The sequence below is a fragment of the Ambystoma mexicanum genome, chromosome 13 (assembly GCF_040938575.1).
Source record: "Ambystoma mexicanum isolate Mex_15411 chromosome 13, UKY_AmexF1_1, whole genome shotgun sequence".
NCBI lineage: Eukaryota > Metazoa > Chordata > Amphibia > Caudata > Ambystomatidae > Ambystoma > Ambystoma mexicanum.
The window spans coordinates 190,216,749-190,237,726 of NC_090938.1; the positions used below are offsets into that span (position 1 = coordinate 190,216,749).

Genomic DNA, 20,978 nt, shown 5'->3' on the forward strand with positions numbered 1-20,978 from the left:
AATGCAGGCAAGAATATCAAGAATTGGAAAAGCCAACATTCTTAGCACAGCTACAGGATTTCCTTCTTCAGCACTGCCTTCTTCCCATCTCCCAAGGGGTGGCAGCGCGGAGGCTGCCTCATGGCCAAAGGAGCTCTACCTTGCGAGAAGAGTTCTGTGAACATGCCCTCAACAGCTCCCCCTGTGCCTTTTAGTGCTGTGTCCAGTTAGTTGTATGCCACATCCTATATATATATCTTTAAAAATATCCATGGGGCCATCTCTTAGTGCTGAAGTGCCAAACAAGAGCTTAAACGAATGGTGCTTCTACAACACCAACTACGTCCCAAAATAAATAGTGGCACTGTAGCGCCACTTCTGAGCCAACGCAGTGCAGCCTCATTAGGTACCACTAAGAGCCAACACTTTGTTGTCTCAGCAAGACCTGCTAAAAGACATCTATAAGTGAAACAAGTGGTAGCAGTATGTGTCCTTCCTTTCTCCTTCTCCTCCAGGTGGTTGAGGATACCTGGCGCTCTGGGGTGAGTGCTTGCATGAGTGTTCTGCGATGTCATATATGGAATGTGGATACACAGTGCTCTGGGGTGAGTGCTTGAATGAGTGTTCTGAGATGACATATATGGGATTAGGATACCCGGTGCTCTAGGGTGAGTGCTTGAATGAGTGTTCCGAGATGACATTTATGGGATGAGGATACCTGGTGCTCTGGTTTGAGTGCTTGCATGAGTGTTCTGAGATGTCATATATGGAATGAGGATACACTGTGCTCTGGGGTGAGTGCTTGAATGAGTGTTCTGAGGTGACGTGTATGAGATGAGGATCCCTGGTGCTCTGGTGTGAGTGTTTGGCTGAGTGTTTTGAGATGACATATATGGGATGAGGATACCCGGTGCTCTGGGGTGAGTGTTTGGCTGAGAGTTTTGAGATGACATATATGGGATTAGGATACCTGGTGCTCTGCGGTGAGTGCTTGAATCAGTGTTCTGAGATGACATGTATGGGATGAGGAACACTGGTGCTCTGGTGTGAGTGCTTTAATGAGTGTTCTGAGATGAGATATATGGGATGTGGATACCTGGTGCTCTGGTGTGAGTGCTTGCATGAATGTTCTGAGATTTCATATATGGGATGAGGATACCCGGTGTCCTGGGGTGAGTGCTTGAATGAGTGTTCTGAGATGACATACATGGGATGAGGATACCTAGTGCTCCGGTGTGAATGTTTGAATGAGTGTTCTGAGATGAGATATATATATATATATATATATGGGATGAGGATACCTGGTCCTCTGGTGTGAGTGATTGCATGAGTTTTCTGAAGGTGCTTAAATGAGCATTCTGAGATGACATATATGGGATGAGGATACTCGGTGCTCTGGAGTGAGTGTTTTAATTAGTGTTTTGAGATGACATATATGGGATGAGGATATCTATGCTCTGGGGTGAGTGTTTGAATGAGTGTTTTGAGATGACATATATGGGATGAGGATACCTGGTGCTCTGTGGTGAGTGTTTGAATGAATGTTTTGAGATGACATATATGGGATGAGATACGTGGTGCTCTGGTGTGAGTGCTTGAATGGATGTGGGATGAGAATGCCTGGTGCTCTGGGGTGAGGGTTTGAATTAGTGTTCTGAGATGACAGATATGGGAGAAGGATACCTGGTGCTCTGGTGTGAGTTCCTGAATTAGTGTTTTGATATGACAGATATGGGATGAGGACACCTGGTGCTCTCGTGGGAGTGCTTGAATGAGTGTTTTGAGATGATATATATATATATGGGATGGGGATACCTGGTGCTCAGGGATGAGTGTTGAATGAGTGTTCTGAGATGACATTCATGGGATGATGATACCTGGTGCTCTGGGGTGAGTGCTCAAATGAGTGTTCTGAGATGACAGGTATCGGATGAGGATACCTGATGCTCTGATGTGAGTGCTTGAATGAGTGTTCTGAGATGACACATATTGGAGGAGGATACCTGGTGCTCTGGGGTGAGTGTTTGAATGAGTGTTTTGAGATGACATTTATGGGATGAGGATACCTGGTGCTCTGGGGTGAGTGCTTGAATGAGTGTTTTGAGATGACATACATGTGATGAGGATACCTGGTGCTCTGGGGTGGGTGAGTGTTTGAATGAGTGTTTTGAGATGACATATATAGGATGAGGATACTTGGTGCTCTGGTGTGAGTGCTTGAATGATTGTTTTGAGATAGATGACATATATGGGATGAGGATACCTGGTGCTCTGGGGTGAGTGCTTGAATGGGTGTTTTGAGATGGCATATATGGGATGAGAATGCCTGGTGCTCTGGGTGAGTGTTTGAATGAGTGTTTTGAGATGGCATATATGGGATGGGGATAACTGGTGCTCTGGGGCGAGTGCCTTAATGAGTGTTCTGAAATGACATGTATGGTATGAGGATACCTGGTGCTCTGGGGTGAGTGTTTGAATGAGTGTTCTGAGATGACAGATATGGGAGAAGGATACCTGGTGCTCTGGTTTGAGTGCCTGAATTAGTGTTTTCAGATGACACATATGGGATGAGGATACCTGGTGCTCTGGTGGGAGTGCTTGAATGAGTGTTTTGAGATGATATATATATATGGGATAAGGATACCTGGTGCTCTGGGGTGAGTGACTAAGTATATTGAGATGCCATACAGGGGATGAGGATACCTGGTGCTCTGGGATGAGTGCTTGAATGAGTTTTCTGAGGTGACAGATATGGGACGAGGATACTTGTGATTGGTGTGTAACTGTTTTCTTTTCCTTTTATCTACATGTCTACGAGAGTAACTGAATTTCCAGAACTGGAAAACAAAGACATCACTTTTATAATAGGAGCCTTCAGTGCAGTGTATAGACCACGTGCTTTGGTAGGAAATGGGGCCAAGAGTGAAACTTCCCAGTAAGCATTGGGTACCGGAATCAGATGAAGAACACAACCACTGCCCGCAGGCAACCATGCTCAGTGCAGATGAGCAGAGCTGTGCATACTGGTAGGGTTGGGAACTAGAGAGAGGGTAATGGCCCAAGCAGTGTACCCATCATTAGGACAAGAGGACTCTTCTGTTGTTGAGTTGTTGATTTTGGGCAGCAGGAGCATTGAGGGGATAGAGAGTGACCTTGACTCCTCCATGGGGTAAGGTGAGTTACAGGCGGTACTAGCGTAGACTGTGCTGTCCTTGCATTGGTGGAGTATGCAAAGCACATTCTCCAGCTTCTGGGCTTTCTTGGCCTGGTGAGAGGCAGTGCTCCTATGCAAAACGGGCTCATGCTCGGACCAGCGCTGACCATTGCAGTGCCTTGATCCGAGGGTTATGTGTGCTATGGAAAAGGAACACACTCTTGCTAGGTGAAGCCACTCTGCTCTTTTGAAAGACACATAACTTTCATGCATGGTTCATGTGCTGCTTTGAAAACTCCCCTAAAACAGGCACCTGATGTATGGGCTCCTCAGGGCGAAGATTGGCACTTTGAGTATATTGCAACAGGGGACGGTACGGCGATGTACGGGCTGCAACATCTGATGAGTGGCCAGAATTCTGGAGTTACCGTCTGTACCCTGAACATTGGCAGGTACGGTGCAGCCGGCCGAGCAGGGATGTGTTGATGGTATTTTAACAGTAGGATGCTGCAACCTTTATCCTCTTCTGTGTAGCCCGCTGCTCACAATCTCCGGTGTGATTCCTGGACGTAGCGTCTGGGGGCTGAGGTTTAACAATGCCTCACCTGGTGCCTCCTGTGCTCACTGATGGAATTGAACTCACCTTTCACCCAGTGGCATGTGTAGATTAGGATGTCAGTTGCAACTGATTCTGGACTGACGTAGAGGGGCCTATTCATAAACATTTGGAGTTGTGCAAATTATCTGATGCCGGAGCATCTCAGATTTTCTCCTGATACCTTGTGCCTGATCTACAAAGCCTAAAAGTAGATGAAGGCCAAGGCTGCCTGGAGGATCTCAGAGGCGCCTTTGAAGAATTTCTCCTCAATCACATTGGCAATCACCTTTTCACATGAGCATCTCAAAGATGATCTCCTCATCTCCATATTCGCCCCAGTTCTGAGATTTGGGCGCAAGATATGAGCTAGCACGAGCAAACCTGAGATTCTCCACCTAATTTTCTGCGGTTGGAACCATTGTGAATGGCTCCATTGTGTTCCTTAGCTTGCTTGCAACAAAAATAGAGAACCGCGGGAAATGTTGACGGGACTCACTTACTCTCCCTGGACTCAAGTTCAATACTGATCCAAGTAAGTGTGCGTTCCCATATGCAGATTGAATGTATATGTTAAGTCTATGAATGTGAACAAGTGTGTGCGGTGAGTTGGTAAAACCCATATTTTAGTTAATCTTTTAGTTTATAATACAAAATATCTTCCGTATGTAATACTGCTTGAACACACACACAATCCTTTGACAGATATAACCTTGCCATGTATTAGGACATCAGCAAATCTTAAGACCCCAGCCTCATCTAAGAGCAGCACTGATAGATTATATTCACACCCTTTCGTGCCAGCAACATCAATCAATTAAACCTGTTTAACCCTTTTACGCCATCGTTATGGGTTTAGAACATAATGTCCGCGATAATGACATCACGTGAAACCCCCCTTCCGATGGGCCATTATTGAACAATTACATTTCCATGTGCAATTTTTAACCGAAGAAGCTTAGTTCTTTATGTTGCTTTTATATTATGTATATACTCATAATTAGGCGTTGATGGGCCTTCGATAGAGCTTTGAAAATAGATTGTGTGTGTGTGTGTGGCTTTGTGAGAGTTTGTGTGTGAAGTGTGTGCCTAGCGTAGCTACAAGTGTAGTTAGTATTTATTGGCACCTGGTGTTGGGGAATTCTCGCAGGAACCCACTGCTGAACTCTTTCATCATAGAGTGTTCCAGGAAGGCCTTTGTCTTGATGCATTTGTGATTAAATGATGGGGTCAACCTCATAATTTGTGGGTAACTGTAGTTCAAATGGGATAATAGTGTTTTTCTAACTGATGTGTTTGCTTAATTTTCTCATGTTTGCCAAGTGCATTGTGGTCAAGATGTGTACAAGAAACTGTATAGATGCCAGAGGCATTTGTTCACTAGTTGCATGCTGCTTAGTGAGTTTAAGGCGGTGAGTCACATCAAGCGTGGGGTTCCTCAGTGCTAGTAATTGCATGGGTGGCTCTGCGGCTTCCAGTGTGCACCTGGTGGTAGTGGGTCGTGTTTTCCCCTACACTTCCTGGAAGATGCTGGTGTGGACTTTATCTTTGTGCTTAATGCGGTTGCACTAATGTGTTGACTACTGGTATTTAGTTTGTTGTGGTAGCTGGTGCATGTGTGTGTTGCATGCTCCCCGTGTGGCGCTGGGTTAGTTGTTGGTTCTTGCAATTACTGCTTCCTGCTTCGTTCTCTTATATTGTCTGTGTGCGCGTGGTTGCAAGATCATGAGACGGATCTCCCTGTGGCGTTTGGCGCGTGCCTGTGTAGCTTGCTATCCTCAATGCCTGATCGCGCAGTCTATCCATTCTGCTTCTTTTTTTGTGAGAGTGGACCTGGTTGTTGGCAGTGGTCCTGTGAGTCTCAGTAGGGTGCTATTTGAATGTCCCACCTGAATGCCTTTTTAAGCTGTTTTTTCTTCCTTTTCGGTTCCTCTCTGTTCTTTTTTCTGTACGTGTGGTCCGTCTCTGTGTAGCTGTCTTTTCCATGAGTCTGGTTGCGTCGTTTTCTCTACTCTGTGGCCCCGATTCATGGAATTATTTGCGTGTAAAAACGGGATTTCCGTGTCATGTTTCTGCCCGCAAATCCCTGTCTGACGAATGGGGATTTGCGTGCAGAATGGCACGCAAATCCCCGTTTTACACGCAAATAATTCCATTAATCAGGGCTTTATGTTATGCCTACATTTCTTGCTTGTGTGTATGGTTACAAGAGTTGGTCACAAGGTTGCAGGCACAGGTCTCTTGGTAGTGCCTGTCCACCTTCTACCCAGTATTCTAGTCCACATGTTCCTTTCTTTTCTTTTGAATGAAAGAGGGATGTGTTGCAACCTGCCTTACTACTTGCATTTTTGGATGCTTAAGAATGCCTGGTGAGTGTTCGAAGTTACCTACCTACCTATCACCTGAATTGCGGCATTTAGATCTGAAAGTGGTTTTCCATCAACCTGACTTGTCCTTACGCAAAAGGGACTAGAAATCGTAGTCCTTTTTTGATTCGTCTAAAATCTAAAGTAAAGTTTTTTCATAAACAAAAAAAAAAAGTTTAGAGGTGACATCTCTTTACATCTGTGAGATGGATCTTTATCTTTGCATCAATGTAAAGACATTGAAGCTGAAGTTTTGTTTCACATTTTCTCAGAAAAAAAAGGACAGACTGGAAAAAGGAAAAGGGGCAAAGTAAAAAACCAGGACAGTGGTACTGGGCCTTGCCCCTAGTTTCTATTAAAAAAGTAAACACCAATGCTGGCGCACCCATGCAGAGATATAGCAATATCTTTCCACCTATGTAAAGACATGCAACCTATTTACTAAATGGCGGAGAGAACGGTGTAATGCGTGCACTGACAATAGAACTATTCCAATATTAATCATGTGTCGATGCTGAGGACTAACAAGTCCTCAGCAACAAGGCCTCCCATGATCCTGGCAAAGCCACAGCAAATAGACAATTATCACAAGGTACCTTTTTCATAAAAGTGTTTATTGAACAGTGAATCTACCCACTTTACATCATTGCCAGTCAGCCAGTATAACGATTGCTCTCAACACCAATTCCGTCAAATTTACAGGACAGTAATCATTCAAAATACCTGAAAACATAGAACCCCAGGAATAAAAAATAAATAAAAGCATACACTAAATTAGAATCATGCCGCCGCTAAAAGAGACTCTGCAATTCTCAGTAATGTTCTAAAGAAGCTCAACCAGGAGTAAGACTATTTGAGGTCGTTCAACCTTTAGAAAAAAAAAGAAGAACAAAAAGGAACGCAACGAATGTTCAAGCCTTTCTGCAGCAGGATTAAGAAGTGCTGACAGGGTAAGAAATGTGATAGATCTTCACCTGTTGCATTACAAAGTCTACAACGTTTATCAATGGACATGATTCCCGTCCACTTTGCAGTAATCCTATTGAGCCAAAGTGCATTGAACCTTGCTCGTGTAATTAGATATTCAGGCTATCAGCCAGGATTACGTGTGCTCTGTTAGCTGGCTTCATGAACTCCAGGCTTTCTTTGTCCGGGATGTGCCTTATGCGAAGATGATCTAGAATTGAACCTGTCCTGGTTTAGGTTTACAGATCTAGGGTTTGAAAAGAAAGAGGCACAGTTGGCCTCCTGTAAACATCATTGCATTTTCAAACCTTTAACATTTTCAATTGTGCAGTCGGGATTTTTCAGGATCTGTGGTATTTCAACTGTGCTGTTTTTTGCTGGACATGTTCATTGTGTAATTTCAACCCTTTCCTGTTCTTTATTTCCGTATGTATTGATAAACAGCAGGCCCCCATTCCTCCACATCCCCCCCTTTTGTACTATCCTAACTTCCTTTCCTTACCTGTGTGTCATTTAGCCCCTTCAGTGCTAGGCTATTATGCACTCCTATGCTAAATGTTTCCGTTGATATCAATTGTCCCGTTTTGAACATGCAAAGTAACAGGTATTTCCAGCCATCCTTATAGTTAGAGATTAAAAGCACTGCGTTTCAAATGCACTTGGTGAGGGGTACGCAAACTGTGCTATCCTGATATTTTGAACTATGACTCCCATGATCAGACTACATTGACTATGGCGACAAGGGTCAATGTGAGTTGTAGTCCAAAATATCTGCTGATCTTAAGGTTGCAGATCCCTCTCGGACACCACCACGGATATAGATCTTGAACACCCCAAAACGAATCTATTTTAATACTTGTTTGGAAATTTAAATTAATAGAATCATCTAAAAAAAACCACGATTAACCCTGCTACATTTCCAGTTACTTGAGGAAACAGAATCCATTAGAGTACAGGTGTTAGTAAAACCATGTTATGTTTCTTTTTTTAAAATGTATGGGAATTACTAGTATTCTGTTTTTACATTTGTATGTTCAGTCAGAGTGATATGAATAGCTGTTCTATGTTATGTTATGTTATAACATTTGTAACAGGCATGTTCACCCGAAGTCATCTTGGCGCGAAGGAAAGAAAGCACGAATCAGACAGACTGACTCAAGAGCTAAAATAATATTTTTAGAAGACATCGAAAGTGAAGATGATTCTTCACAGCTCTCAAGGCAAGAGGAAGATTGTTCCATAGTTTGCCAGCTGAGACTGAAAAAGCCCGTCCACCGATTCGGGATAGGCAGAATTGAGGGACGACAACAAGATTGGAAGTAACAGAGCGCAACGTCCATAAAGAGATATAAGGCAGTTTCCCAATATAATTGCAGCACTGGGGGGCACACATGTGGCATTAGTGCAGCCCCAGGTAGTGGAGCCGGCAGATCGGAACATGAAACAGCACCATTCCACGAACATTCAGATAACATGCGGCGCAGATCTCATCATCAGCCACTGCTGTTCCCGATTTCCTGGTGCAACTCACGACACCATGGTTCTGAGGAACAGCATCATTCCAGCTTTCATGAACACACACGCAGAGGACAGCACACCTGGCTTTGGGTGAGTAGTTAATCTGACAATAATTTGGCACAGAGGCGCAAATGGAGACAGGAATGAGAATAAATGTGAGCAAAATACAAGTCACCTAATGCCTCTTTCAAGACAATTTCAACAGGCCATGTCCCATTTCCCATTTTCTGCATTCCCCATTGTAAGAGGATTCAATTCAACACTACAGCTAAGTCAACGCCTAGTCTATAATACTGAATGAAAACCCTTATTGATATAACTTTATGTCCAGTTCATGCGTTCTGGATGACTACCCCTATATAACACCCCTCTCTCAGAATCCCCCTGACCCCACTGAGCCAAGAAGTAGTTCTGTTTTGCAAGTTAAAAGGTTTATTTGAGACTTTAAACAATATAGATATATATATCACACTTTATAATAAATTAATAATTGAATATCACACTTAATCTGATATGATAAAGATTAACAACGGAGAATCTGGCACTAGCACACTTCTTTATAATCACTAAGGAGTTGACATGAAATGGATAAGGTAGCACACTGGTGAATAGGAACAAAAGAAGAAGGTGGTACAGAATGCTTTATGTAAGCTCAGGTGGATGCAATATTCAATGAATGCAGTACAGAAAATACTCAATATGATTTCAACCAAACAATGTAATCACTTTTCTCTGGCTAGTCACTCCCCCCCTCTTTATGCAATGCAAGGAAATGGGAGGAAAGCACACAGTTCTCAGAAATGCAATCAATGTAATTCAGTTCAATCCCCCCCAAGCACGCTTAAAGAAAACAGATAGGAGTTTTGAAAACACAGGCCCAAATGCTTTTATATATGCTAGCAATGGATGAGAAATATGCTGGAAATGCTTTTAATTCCCTTTCAGAGGTTCAGGGTGAGTGATATCTAGTTAATATTAGCTCAGGCTCACTCTTGCAATGATTCAGGGATAGTTTTTATGAGGCAAACGATTTTCTGGCAAATGGAAGGCAAGCAGCAGCTGATTTTTACACGTGAGGAAATTTGCAAATCGCGGTAAAATTCGCGAATGCGCCGAGCGCTATTACAGAGGAACTACAAGGACTATCACTATCGTTTTGGGGTCCTGAGAAAGCCTAGGATCTCAGCTTCCAGATGAAAGTTACTGCAAGTCTCTAGCACAAACGGTCACGGAGATATGAGCGATTAAATAAAGGTCGTTTTTCAGATTTGAAATTTTAAAGTTCAAAAAGACAAGTGCAGCTTGCAACTAGAAAATGACAAGTGACAGCTTTACAAATGACAGGTGACAGTTAGGAGGCAGTTCTACTTAGATTAAAATAGCTTGGATTATATTATTTTAACTAAGAGATTGGTTCTGCACAGTTTTCTAGGTACTCACAATATATTCTTGAGTGAAATGGGCCTCGCCATGGATCTGGTCAGGTTTTAGACTCGCCTCTGGTCTCTGCACTTCACAGTGATCTGGGTCTGCTCTCTCTCTGGATTCTGAAGATTGAGGGATTTAAAGTCTGGATCTTTCTGCACAGCTTTCTCTGGAGACTGATGGAGGTAAAGTATGGATTTTCCCGGCAGAGCTTCCAGCTGCAAATGGATTTGAAAGTCCCTATCTGTCCTGTCTGTCTGCTTTTATGTGTTTAGAATGTGGGTGTGTTCTAGCATCACTGACCCTACCTCTCTCTCAGCTTCTAATTGGTCAAACTTCCATTTCTCATTTGATTGGGGAAGGAAGTGTGTGTCAGCGTGATGTCATTTTATGGCTTGCAGAGAGTCCACTCCTCCTGTCAACTTACACACAAATCTAGATTTGAAACAAATACATATTTGCAGAGGTACATATTGTTTTAAAATCATATGCACCCATCATGCATTACAGGAGGTATACCCTGTTCAAACTCTGCTCTTCCTGGGAGCTTGCATTCAGAAATGGCACATATTTCACTTTTTAACTGATTTTGCAATTCCGGACATTGACCCAAATTTACACACATGTGCGCAGGGAGTATGGACATTAACTGATGAAGTTTCAGATTTTTAACATGCATACATTTAGAGTAATATCCACTTTTCCGCTAACACCCCCGTGAACATACCACCGGTTCTAAAAACCTCTTAAACTGTGGGCAGAAAAATCACAAGAATTATGGTATAATTTATAAAATTTTCACATGTCCGCACCATGAGTTATTCATCTTTTTCTGAACAATATTCTGGCTACAAAGGGGTGTGGTTTCCCAGGTCACATGGTGGAAATACTGGTTTATCCAGTTCTGCCAAGCCAGCTTGCTCTCACAGGCAGTGCCCCTCCCAGCTTCTGCCAAGAGGAAGCTACATTTTACGACCGCTGTAATAAAACCTTTGCATGAGTCAAGACAGGCTTTGTTCAGAGCTCCTGTAGAGCACAGGTAATTCAATTATCAGATAGATGGCATATCCTTAGTGTGGCCAGCAAAAGGCAGATTGGCCTGGGAACACAGCTGTGACTCAAGTTTCACTCCTGATGGGGGTAGTTGCCAGGCAGAATCAAGTTCCTTAAGCCAGACTTTCAGCTAACTGTCATGTTTTTTGTTGCTTTTTAAATTAACTTGCAATTTTACACATGCAGCTAGAATGCTGATTCTAAGTGCAAAACTATGACATTTCAACAGTTACAAAGGCATGTGACACCAAACATAGGTCACTCATTTAATCTAAACATTTTCAATTTTAGTGTCTTTAAATCCAGTGCAACTTAAACTGCTGACTCCATAGCTCAGCCAGTTTTGTTATAAGCATTGTTTTGGGCTCTTCATTTCCCAGATTTTGTAGGCACACAAAACTCCATTCTGCCAAATGTCTGCTGGTGTTCAGTGAATATTTTGCACATGTTGCAATGTTTGAAAATAGGCATTTTGAGCCTGCCTTCAGAGAAACACAGGGTGGTTTTAAAACGCCGGCTTTTGGATAGTGGTGAGTACTGGTACTGCACCCATTTTTGGGATTTAACAAATGAATTCCCCACAATTCTAAGTTGCATTTGGCAATCAGCATTGCCATTCCCAATGGTTTCAGACTACTGTGCGGGTAGTCCAATGGTGGTTTTAAAGCGCTTTGAAGCTAACTGGCGCTACTGTTTTTCCTTTGGCAACCCATTTCCCTCATGGCAACCCGGCCTTTCATTCTCGCACTGGTGGGTGGCAAGTGAGGCAACCATTTTGGTGGGCGCACAAACTGCGCAGCTTTCCTGGATTTCGGCGCACATGTGGGTTTTCCGCCATCTTGAATTTTCTAAGCCCACAGCACCAAATGTTGTGGCATGATAGCTTAAACGTGGGTCAGGACACCCAACAAGCCCCCCCACGCGACTGCACTTTGAATTTGAGTCGATGGGGAGTCGCGTGCCCAAGGGTTTTGACCCACGCACCGGTCTGTCCGCATAATCTTCTTCCTACTCTGTAGATGGCACAGTTCAGCATCTTCTTCTCCATCCGGTACTGATCGATCGGTCCTCCTCGCCGGTCCTGATGGGAATATTGGGCGGTCCACTGGGCCCATTGGATCTTCGTTCCCGGTCTCCGGATCGTCCTCCTTGGCCCGTCTTCAGGTTTTCTTTCTCCTAGGACGACAAAGGAAGAGCGGCAATACCTACTCATAGACGTTTTTCCACCACTGTTGAGATAGTGGGGCAGCATATGCATTTCATCATAACGAAACATTACATTCTTATTTTGAAAAAAAAAAACAGTATAACTAAGAGACAGTTTCATGCAAATCACAATATTTTAGAGACTAGATGTGGTATGTTTTATGATTGGAACAGAATTAGTCTGAGACAGTACCCGCTAGGATTCCAGAGGATTCCTCCAGTTGTTGCAGAGCGTGCCTGGGATGGCAACACTTCAACTGGTTTATGTGTACCCACTTGTCTTCCCCCGCTGCCAAAGGACCTTTGGGGATGTGGATTTTGTAGGCCACAGGGGAGATCTTGTCGATGATCTCCAAGGGTCCTTTCCATGTAGGCAAAAATTTGCGCTGCTTGGCCTGGTTCCTTTGGAAGTTGTATAGATAGACCTGGTCTCCCACCTGATATTCCTTCCTGGAAGTTTTCAGGTCATAATGGGTCTTCATGCTATCAGCTGATCTTTCTAGATTCCGCTGAGCATAAGCAAAAGCATGTTGGAGGTGTTTCCTTAAATTCTCTACATACTCATGAGTAGTGGAGGCATTTATCAGTGTCTGCTCTTGGGTCCTGTAGAGCAAATGCTGAGGAAGCACCATCTTGCGCCCAGTCATCAACTCAAATGGTGACATTTTGGTTGCAGATGAAGGGGTAGATCTGATAGCCATTAGGACCAGAGGTAATCGGATATCCCAACTTGGCCCAGAATCTGCCACAAACTTCTTTAATATGCTCACAATTGTCCGATTATATCTCTCTACTGCCCCAGAAGAAGCTGGTCTATAAGCAATATGCAGCTTTCTCTTGACCCCCAGTATCTCCCACATCTTTGTCATTACTTCACTGGTGAAGTGGCTACCTCTGTCTGACTCAATCCTTTGAGGTAGACCAAAACGGGAAAAGATGTGGTTAATCATCAAGGCAGCTGCCGTTTCTGCCTTGCAGTTTGGGGCTGGGAGACATTCCACCCACTTGGTAAACAAGCATGTCACAGTCAACATGTACTTATTCCCCCTAGCCGAGCGAATCACGGGGCCTACGAAGTCGATTTGTAAATCTGACCATGGCAGTGTCATCCCCCTCTTTCGGAGAGGCGCACGGTGTGTGAGGGATGATGGCTGAAATTGTGCACACACAAGACACCCCTTCAAGTATTGGTCGAGGTCCTGCCCCATGTGTGGCCAGTATGCAACCTCTCTTAAGATTTCCAATGTTGTGTGAAACCCCCTGTGACCGGCAGTGGCCGCATCATGGGCGTGACTTAACATCAGGCTTCGGAATGAGGTAGGAACCACCCACTGATCGTGGCCAGCTTTGGATTTCCTTACCAGCAAACCGTCTTGGATTCGGAACATTTTTGGACATTTCATCAACACTCTTAGGTCCTCTTTCCCAATGTAATCGGTATCCGTCAGGGGAAAGTTCTCAGGGTCCTCAAGGTGCTGGTAAAACTTACCAATAATTGGATCCCCCTTCTGAGCTGTCATCAAATCAGCATCAGGAGTCTCCTTGCTCCATTGTGCAATTGAAAGGTCGTTGTGAGCATTTGTCTGGGACCTAGTGATGGCAGTGACCTGGATTTCCCCCAACAGGGACTCAATCTCAATTAGATCCCCTTGGATGGCCCCGGTTTTGGCCAGCTGATCAGCTAAGTCATTTCCAGTTTTGTCTGGTCCCTCTACTTTGGAATGATCCTTGATCTTTTTCCAATAGATGGTCATCTCATTCGATGTGACCAGATCATCAATGTTTTGGATCAACTTCCCATGTTTCAAGGGTTTGTTGTTAGCACATAACATGCCTCTGGTTTTCCAATTAACCAGGTGCTCCACGAACCCGTTCCGTACATAATCCGAATCTGTGATTATGACCAGTTCGTGGAGTTGATGCTGGACAGCAGTGAGGATGGCCTGATGCACAGCCATCAATTCTGCCACCTGACTACTTCGGGGACCAATTTTGTATCCAGCGGAGGGTTCTGGGGACTCATTCACCCATGCATTCCCTACGCCGGCCACCAGTTCTTTCTCCCCGTCGTTGTCAACATGGTAAGAGCATCCATCCACATAGACAGTGGGCATTCCCTCACACTTGTCCTCTTCAAAGACTTTGTGTGGGGAATTAAGGTATGCCTCCGTGTTGTCCTTGATTTTTAGACTTTCGTCCTCGAGACAGTTTTCTCTGGCACAATCATGCAAGTCAGCCAGACCTTGCGCGAGTGGACTCTTCTTGTTTTGGCCATATCTGACCTCCACAGGAAAGCCTTGCATTGACAGAATCCAGGAAGTAATTCGGGAATTACTCACATTTCCGGCCCGGATTCTGTCACTTTGGAGATATTGCAGAGGCTGGTGTGGAGTCTCCACTATGATGTGTTCCCCCTGGATAAACGGGCGGTAATTCTTCAATGCCCACACCGTTGCCAGGAGTGCCTTCTCACAATCGTTGAATTTTTCCTCCACAGAGGATAAAGTTTTGCTCGCATAGGAGATTACTTTATTGACCTTGTCATGCTTTTGGTATAATACGGCCGTCAAGCACGTATTAGAGAACCCTGTCTCCAGGAAGAACTCCTTGTTTCTGACAGGGTAAGCTAGGCAAGGCGCTTGTGAGAGGCTTCTCTTTAGTTGTCTTACTGCCTCGGATTGTTCTGGACCCCATTCCCACTTGACCCCCCCCTTTAGGAGATGAATCAGGGGTCTGGTGATCTCTGCGTAGCCCTCAATGAACTTTCTGCTGTAATTAGTCAGTCCAAGGAGGCTCCTTAGTTCCCGCAGAGTTGTGGGGTCTTTCATTTTCTGAAGTGCTTCCACTTTCTTTTCCTGGGGACAGAGGCCCTGAGGAGTAATCTCATGCCCCAAGAAATTAACACGGGTTCTACACCACTGTGCTTTCTGAAAGGAAAGTTTTGCTCCGGCGGCCCTCAACTGTGTCAGAACATAACGGATCTCCGCTATGTGTTCCTCCACAGATGAACTTTTGATGAGGACATCATCTACATAAGCCAGGTTACCCCTCGCACCCAGGTCGGGCATGGCCTTATGTAGGAAAATGTTGAATTCATTGCCGGAGTTGAGGTATCCGAAGGGAGTCCGGGTCCATGTGTACTGCTGGCCCCCAAAGGTAAAAGCCAGTTTGTATTGGTCCTCCCTGCTGACAGGCACGGTCCAGTATCCATTGGTCAGGTCTATTGCAGTGAATACCTGTGACCCCTGAATCTGGGCCAGCCCTTGGTCAATGTAGGGCAGAGGCCATCGGGAAGTATGGACCCGTTTGTTGAGCTCCCTAAGGTCGGCGCAGAGTCTCCACTGGCCGTTTGGCTTCAATATTCCCAGCACCGGATTATTGAAGGTGCTGTGGACGGGACGGATTATTCCCCGGGACTCAAGGTTCTTAATTATTTCGGTAAGGGACTCCATTGATGCGAGAGGCAAGCGATATTGCTTCACAAACACAGGAGTCATGCCAGGGTCCGTGGGGATTGTTGTTGTGTGGATGTCAGTGCGACCACAGTCATATGAGTCTACCGCAAAGAGATCTTGGAAATCCAAGAAAACTTGTTTCAACTTTTGCTTTTGTTCCAGAGTCACACAGGCATCAGCTAGGTTGACTCTCTCTTCCACCGTCTGCCTGAAGCCTGGAAAGACTTCTGGTTTGGCTATCTCCGCGGCCTCCTCCAGCTGGGTGGAGAAGTCCCTGGTCAGAGTGCTGATTTGGACTGGAGGCTTCAGGTGGAAAAGGCAGCCCTCATGGACTTGGAAAATCACCTCCTCCCTCCTGAAGTCACAAGTCACATCTTCCTTACCATAGGGGCAGGAAGTGTACACCAGGAAGTTCCCCCCATGCCGGGTAAAAATCCTGTCTGGTGTTGTATTGTCATCACTGTCACTGTCAAAACAGTCCTTGGGGATTGGTCCTAACAGTTCATTTACTAAGTCGATGGAAAAATGTCGGTCATCAACCGCCATTCCAATAATGGTGCCTGCGGCTAGAGTAATACTCTTTAAGTCGCTGTTATCCACCTCTATTAGAATGGTGTCATGTTCTATGTTGACTAATGGAGTTGGGTTTACCCCTAACCCTTGCAGTTGGAGAGAAGCATTTAGATGTATGTAAGCATCAGGGTTTTGCAAATATTGTCCTCTTTTAACTTTCACTTCCAGGGAGAATTGTCGGGTCCTTTCTGGGATGGTGACTTCCTCTTTGATCTGAATTTCAACTGCATAAGGTAGCAATTGAGCTGACCTAAATGCTTTTTCTGGATCATCAAAGCCCATGGGATTATCCGCTAATCGGGACCAAGCTTTGAAGTTTATTAGGTCCAAACTAATGGCAAAGCGATTGAGAAGGTCACTGCCTAAGTAAAAGGCGGCAGGGACGTCTCGCACGACCCAACAATTATGGACAATGATCTTGTTGCCAATGGAGATTTTGAGCATACACCTGCTTGGCAGGAGATGTTTGGAATTAGGTGCTTCCAGGTCCATTTCCCATTTGTCTATCAGTTTGAAGGTGGGAATGGCTGGATCTTTTGGGAGTTGGCGGAACATGGCTTCGCTGATGAAGCTCTTACCGTTGTTCACACACACTCGAGCGAGAACAGAGTCCTTACCATCATTTAACTGGACAGGGATGAACAACTGCTCTCCAATTTGCTGAATATCAGCCAGGCTCTGAGCTGAATCACATCTTTCTGGACTATAGGAGTGGGAGTTTCTGATTGTGGATTAGTAAAGAATTTCAGAGTGTTTCCTTCCAGCGTGGAATACCACCTTAAACTGGAAGGAAGGTTGATTTTCAGAAACAGAGAGGACCCCCCATCACCAGTCTGTTGTCCTACTGCTATTACTGTCACGTCTGGAATTTGGCTATTCTGGAAGTGAAATTCTACTTGGTCAGGTTTTTGTTCAACCATGTGGCAGGTGCCGTTTAAACTAACATGGTTGACACTCTGTTTTAATTTTATTGGTCGGCTAGTCTGGGTCCAGAGGACCTTGTTTACGCAATCTATTAGGGGTGACAACCTTCTCAGGAGGTCATTCCCTAGTAAACAAGGGGTGCCCTCTGGAGTCACAACTATGACTGGGTGTTTCAACTTGTGTCGCCCAATTTTAATGTCCAAGTCTGCCGTCCCCTCAACGGGAATTTCCTTCCCGTCAAAGTTCTGGAGTTGTCCAGGAAGAGAGGTGAGAGGAATTTGGTAATTCTCTCCCCTTCCTGCATTCAGTTCATCAAAGGCCCTTCTGGACAGAAGGGTAGCTTGAGATCCAGTGTCCACCAGTGCCGATATTGTACCCTGCCCCTGTACTTGTACCGGGGCATAATATCTTCCCTCCTTCTCCTCAAGGGGGCACAGATAATGTACATTTTTGGACAACTGGTGGGCTAATTTTCTGGTTTTGGACATGGCGAGAGAAGAGTTTTGGGCAGAATTCTGTGGAGAGCCTTGGGAATCTGAAAGAAAAATTTGGCAACTGGAGATCAGAGCCATTTTGGGTTCCCCTGGCTCCGGTTCTGGGCGGCCCCCCCCTTTTTGGAGGCAGTCACCAGGATGGGTTTGAACCAGGGGATTTTCATGCTGTTGGTTCTGGGATGAGATGGTGGGCGGCGGTAGCTCAGTCTCCACATCTCCCCAGTCTGGATTTGCATCCCTAGGGACCCATTTTTCTTTGGGAGGAGTTCCCCCCTCTCTGAAGGAGAAGATCCTTTTCCCAGGATCCTCTGGGGATCCCTCTCCCTCAAATTGGAAGATCTGTACCTCCTCCTCAAACTGAGTCTGTTTGGGTCTTTTGTTTCTCCTACCCCCCCTCTGCTCCTTAGGAGGCAGACTTTCAGGGGCAAGAGATTTTGTTTCCGGTTCCTGGGTTTCCAGGGGCTGTTTACAAGTGAGGAAGGAAGCTTCCTCCAAGGCTTTACACCCCCCTTCCCTTTGTGCCTCCTCCCTGGGAACCGGTGAGTTATCGGGGTGCTGCCCCCGTCATTGTTCTGGAGCACCAGGTCCAGAGTTGGGTGCGTTCTGCGCCGGCACGCCCATCTGAGGGTTCTGCTGAGCCCTCAGTATGTGACCCAGATCCCGCGCCATGTTTTGAACCTGGCGCTCTAACTGGGAAACCCGCTCAGGCTGATACGGGGCCCTGTTTTCTCCCCTGGGCTGATCCCGGGAAGGGTAGCTGTCCCTCCTCTGGTAATACCCCTGGTTGGGAAGATTTGGGTACCCCTCCACCCTTGGCCTCCCCTCTCCCGGATTCAGTGGTCTGGGCTCAGGGAATTGGGGAAAGAAGGATGGATGGTTTTGGGGCTGAAAGTCGGGTGGATATCTGGGGAAAAAGTTCTGCCCAGGGTTTAGAGAATTTCTGCCCTCCTGTGGGAAGTTTGGAGGGAAGTTCCGTGGGTTAGGTGCTTGGCTGGATCCCCCCCCTTGGGCTGGAGGAGTCCACACATAACCCAGGATGGGTCGATTTCCCTTGTAACGGGGACTTACATAATCAGGAGAGCGAGGGACCCCATTTGTGGGGCTGCCTCCTTGGCTCCCTGTCTGTGACTGACCCGAGGACCTCCTGGGCCTAGCAGTATTAGGTGCAGGTAGGTTTTTAGGCCCCCCCATCTCCAAATCCAAAACGGGGGTGACCTTTACCTCTGCCACCTTGGCAGCAGCAGGGGTGCTGTTGGCTTTGGGGTTTTTCTGGGCATTACTTTTGCTATCTATCGGTTTCTGCACCTCATAGATCCGGGTAGCCTGTTCAATGACCCAGTCTAAAGATCTTTTCTCGTGAAAATCCCTCACGAGCTGGGTCATGATATATTTGGGCAAGGCATGGAAAAACGTATTAATGAACTCTCTACTATCTGTGCGCACCCTTCTGGTGGTTTGCGCAAAAGCAGGCTTTAACTCCTGCACAAATTCTTGTGGGGCCTGATCCTCCCCACATTGCAAATTGTAGGCCGCCTTGCGAGCCTCTTGAGGATTTCTGTGAACAGAAAAATGTTTCAAGATGGCCGCCTTATAGGTGGACCATCTTAAATGATTTTGGTCCTCCAGCCCCGCAAAGAAACTGGAGTATTCCGGGGAGAAGGTCCACCTTACATATTGAATACAGCTTTGGCTGTCCTTCAAATGGAAAGTCTCCATCATTTGTTCAAACAACTCTAAGTGCTCCCAAACAGAATACTTAGCGTTCTTATGGTAAGGCGTGATGACGCTCCTGATCGCCTTAATCTGCTTTAAGGGGTCCTTAAGCAAGGCCCTTTTTGCCTTATTGGCCTTTTTGGTTCGGGTAACCCTTGTCCATTCGTCCTCGGACTCAGAGGCACTGCTCCCAGAGGTTCCTGTCTGTTCTTCCAGGTTTTCTCGGATTCTGCGAGCCTGGGAATGGCTGGCAGAATGTGGGGACCTGGTCTCCTGTGTCCTGCGCAGTTCAGAGGAGTCTTCAGATTCCTCCTTGCTGCCAGGATTTGATGGGTACCCCCTCCACTGACCTAACTGGGCAGAGGTTTTCAGGATGCCCTTAATGGGCCTACTCTCCTGGGGTTCCCCACTGAACTGTACTGTACTTGGGTGCCCATACCCGGATGCCCACCCCTCCATTCCTGAGTGGTACTGGCCTATGAGCCCCATACTCTTAGCTGGATAGTAATCTGCCATCCCTGTGGCCCTGTGCTCATGTGCGCCAGGGGACATGGGGGTGGTAGAGTCCAGGGACTGGGGGAGATGAAGGCCCCTGGTGTTAGGGCTCCTGCGGTTATGGTCAGGAGTCTCTCTTTCCCAGCGGACCTCATCTCTATCCGCCCCTGCTCCCTGTTGCAATGCAAGAGCCTGCATTTGTGCTTTCAGTTCCTCTGTTAAGGCCTTACTCGACTCTATCAGTTTCTCCTGCATCGCTACCTGTTGCTGGAGCCTCTCATTGTGCTGGCAGAGAGCCTCATTTTCCCTCTGTGCTTCCTGATTGGTCCTGGAGCACTGGGCCAGTCTTTGCTGCAGGAGGGTTACCTCCTGATTCCCATCCCTACTGGCCTGCTCCTTTCTTGCCAGAGCATCTTCCACCCTTCTGGTGTGCTCTACCAAGTTCTGGTTTTCTTTTTGGAGGTCACCCAGCCCCTGGTGGGCCATGTGATTTTCTTCCATTTTTCTTTTTAAATGGCAGACTTCCTGGCCTAAGGTATCCCTTTCCTGACTAAGAGCCTGCATCTGTGCCGCCAGGTCGTCCCTTTGCCTTTGGAAGGCACCAGCATTCTGGCGCTCCTGATCAAATTCTGCCTAGGTATCCAGGTCTTTCAGAATTAGTTTGTTGCTCTCTGCCTTCACTCTATCTAGGTGGCCTTGCAGGGTGACTACCTGCTCAGCACATACCCTGTTGAAGTCCAGTTGTTGCTCCAGCTTTTTCTGGTTTTGCAGTAGGGAGTCCAAACCTTCTTGGTATTCCTTCTGCAAGGCCAGAAATCTGGTATCCTGTTCTACCTTTTCCTGTTGCAGCACATCCATATCCTTCTTTATTTTAATGATGTGCTGCCTACTATCATCTTCTGACTCCTGGCTCCTCTGCAGCCTCTGCTCAGAAGAGACCAGGTCAGATTGGACCTTCTCTAACACCACCTGTTGCCTATTTGCCAGATTTTGGCTTTCAGCACATCTATCCTGCATGTCTCCCATATATAGGTACAGGTATGCTGCTATCCTGGCAATCTT

The 20,978-nt window shown here is 46.0% G+C and overlaps 1 protein-coding gene across 3 annotated transcripts in view; it reads right to left on the reverse strand.

Moving 5' to 3' along the window:
• The window catches only part of PTPN7 (protein tyrosine phosphatase non-receptor type 7), a 460,997-nt gene that overhangs the window by 127,156 nt on the left and 312,863 nt on the right, over positions 1 to 20,978 (reverse strand). The gene's annotated exons all lie outside the window — the stretch shown is intronic.